The following is a 3,454-nucleotide window of genomic DNA, read 5'->3' as shown; positions in this document are numbered from 1 at the left end:
AAGAAAGACATCAAAACACTTTTTGTCAATTTTTGCCAAAAATCTGAGATAAATTATCAATTTTTCAGTGACACCCAAACCAGCTGAACGTCCCCACCAGTCTAGCCATCGAAGGGTGTTTTCACCAACGCCTGCACTTTCCAGCACCAGGGATTCAGCACATGTGTCACCAAGGCTTTCAAATACATGTTTGTCTCCAATGCCTAGCACTTCCAGTGCAATGGATTATGTGATACCAGGTCAGTGGATTATTTTCAAGAAACTCCAGGCATGAAATTTGATGCTGATGTCCCTTACCGCAATCCAAGAATAAATAGCTGACAAGTTGTATTAATATAGTTAATTTATCGTTTTTTAAATCCTCAAGCAATGAAACGGCTCCATTCCCACAGTCAAGGGTTCCTTTACATGCACGTCAAGAGGGGATATTTCCAATGACAAGGAGGGCATGCATGTCTTAGAAAGAAGGCTCCAGGAAAAAGAATTTAAGGATCAGGTGGTAAGTTTCAAACAGCTCATTCTTATACTTCAGTAATGCATTAATGGCATTATAATAATGTTTCTGGACCTGTAATTTTTTCCTTATCCTATTTACCTTCACGATTTTATCAAGTACCTTAAATTGGTACTTCATCCTTTCAATATGACCTGGTCTGCAAAAATATCGGATTTCAGATAGTAAATTTTCTCAAGATGTACATCTCATTAAATATGCATTATGTAAAAATCTTTAAAGAGCTGACTATTTTTCCTATAATAGTTCCCTAGATAATGCAAAATGAAAATATAGAATATTTCAGCCAAATTACTTTATTCTGTGCGATGTTTTGACCCAATGTACCGTAGATTGTGGCAAAAATAGTTGACAATCGAGTCTCTCGATTCTTAAATGGTCATGGTATCTAATCTACTGAAAATTGGTGTCATACGCCGACTCAGAGAGTTGATGATGGACTTGTCATGTTAATAACTTTTTAAGTAATAATTCAAATAAGATTTGAAACTAGAAAATATATAACTTAAATAATAAGACTCAAATTTGTTTTGTTAGGTGAGATATATAAGCATGTACATGGCCGATGACATGAAAATTGAGACCCGACGGATTTTGGTGGAGACGGTGGGTCATAAAGCAGCAGTTTGCTTCAATTTGAGTGGGGTGGGGAACCAAGGAAAGGGTTCCTTCCGTGATTTAGCACTGTACAAAGTGATATTTGGTGAGAATTTGTTTTATTTCGTTTCTTAACCTCATTGTATGATTAAATCGTAGGCCATCTTGGGACATTTTACATTTCTTATCTGCATTTACTCGGTTCTGTCCGATTTCCCATATCGTATACAAAGTCATTATTAGAACATTAAAACAGTTTGAGACATTCTTATTTCTTTTTAATATGTTTGCAACAGTTTTTCGGACAAAACTTGTAATGAACGGCAGAGCAATACTAGCTAATTAAGTTTCAAGAATGGTAGAGATATCTGACAAACACTTTTACACTTGCATTTTGATACCTCTTCACCATGCTTGATATAAAAAAATAAATATATGTGTTTTTTTATTATGTACATTTTTTTGCATTTATTGCAGGTGTGATTAAACTCCACCACAAAGATGTTCGGGAGAACAATTTTAAAGATGTTGTCAAAAATTGGTTAAATGGGGTTGGAGACAGGAATGGGGGGGGGGGGGGAAACGACAAGAGGAGATGATGAAAAAGCTGCAGGAGAGGGAAGGGGGGGGGGGGGGAGATGATCATGAAACAATAAATCAATAAATTTTATATAACTGAAAAATTTGCATTGTTGTTAATGTATGTTTGTGCTGCATGGGAGATACCCTTAATTTCTACTATTTTCAGTCCCAAATTGAACTTGAAGAAAAAACATGGCTGTTTGGCTGGAGAGATTTTAAGATGGGGAGAGAAATTGGGTGTAATGTCCACTTCACACAAACTAGGTCATTTTGGGACTGAGTAGCATGGTTCAACCCTATTTCAATAATTCGCTTTAGGAGTGGGAGGAAACCTTGGGTCCCAGAGAAAACTGACGAGGTTGGACAGGCTATCTTACTCCTTGTCACATATAAGCAGGGATTCGAAACCAAGCCACTTGACTCGAGGACCAACCTTATAATTTCACGAGCAAGTGTTAAATCACTAGACCACGGCCATGCCCCTCGGTTTATGAGAGGATAGGACAGGGAATAACCGTATGGTTTTGGGTTGCCATCTTGGCCCACATCTGGCATGGCATGAATTTCATGTGTGGGCCATATTTGGGCCAGTGATAGCCCAGACAAGGGCCAATTGTGCCATCTCTGGCCCACATGTGGCATGCCATATCTTTGCCAAAGCCTGCCAGCTGTTTGCCAGATCTGGGCCATGCAAGGCGGGCGTGTGCATTAGCGAATCTGGGCCAGATCTGGCTCTGATTGGGCCACGTCCGGCCCATGTCTGCCCAATCATTTTGCCACATGTTGCCAGATATGGGCCATATCTGTGCCAAATATGGTGTGCTGTCTGGGATTATAGTTTACATGGCAATACAAAATAACAATAAACTGGGCAATGGTATATATACACGGTAATACAAATTAACAATAAAATGGACAAATAAGCAGCATTAAAATATAAACCAACATGCAACGACATATACACTAGGATCATATATACATAACACTATATACATGTGATAAGTATATACCAAGAATTGAGGCGGTGTAGGGGAGGTGGTGGGTTTTTGAGTCAGTAAACTGATTAGTACTACATGAGTGGCGTTAACAAAATATATCGACCGTTAGGCAGGAGGAATGTCCGAATGATTGGCACCAAGAGGATCATGGGAGGAAGTGGTAGCAATAAGAGTATCCGATTACCAGCTACAGTGCTGGGTATTGAAACAATATCAAATTTCAAGATTTCTGAATCATAACTTGTCTTATTACTGATCACATTTTGCCTATAAATACAATTCAGAATAATTTTGTGTATTTTTTAATGACTTGGTGTGATGCATTTAATAGGGTATGTTGTGAATGTCATTCAGAAAAAATTCTCATTAGAACTTGGTTGGATTGTTCATAAACCATATTGTAATTCACAATATGTTGATGATGATGATGAATTGGAGTTATTCACTGGTTTGAAACCTGTGAACACCATACTTTTTTTTAAATAAAACTCAATGAGATTTGCTCATTGTGCCAGAAGAAAGAACTGTCTGATTTTCACATTATAAATTTGCCCACAGTTATTATTCCATTCACATCTTTACTTTAAAAGTTTGTACAGTCGTGTTTAAAGCGTTTTCTGTGGGGTTTCTTGACAATGATCGTAGATTTAGGATGGGTGGCAATGCTGTTGGTGGGTGTAGGGTCTGACAAGTACCCGACTTCCTGAATTAAATTTGTTTACAATTTTGTCCGCTAGGAAGTTCTTTAAATAATAGCTAATAA

The 3,454-nt window shown here is 37.8% G+C and overlaps 1 long non-coding RNA gene across 1 annotated transcript; it reads left to right on the top strand.

Annotated features, from left to right (window-relative positions):
- Positions 1 to 399: 399 nt before the first annotated feature.
- Positions 400 to 1,667, top strand: LOC126807638 (uncharacterized). The gene is made up of 3 exons (XR_007674135.2): positions 400 to 499; positions 1,052 to 1,217; positions 1,589 to 1,667. It is a non-coding gene; the product is annotated as an uncharacterized LOC126807638 (long non-coding RNA).
- Positions 1,668 to 3,454: the final 1,787 nt, after the last annotated feature.

The sequence above is a fragment of the Patella vulgata genome, chromosome 9, assembly GCF_932274485.2.
Source record: "Patella vulgata chromosome 9, xgPatVulg1.2, whole genome shotgun sequence".
NCBI lineage: Eukaryota > Metazoa > Mollusca > Gastropoda > Patellidae > Patella > Patella vulgata.
This window is presented reverse-complemented; position numbering and strand designations above follow the sequence as displayed.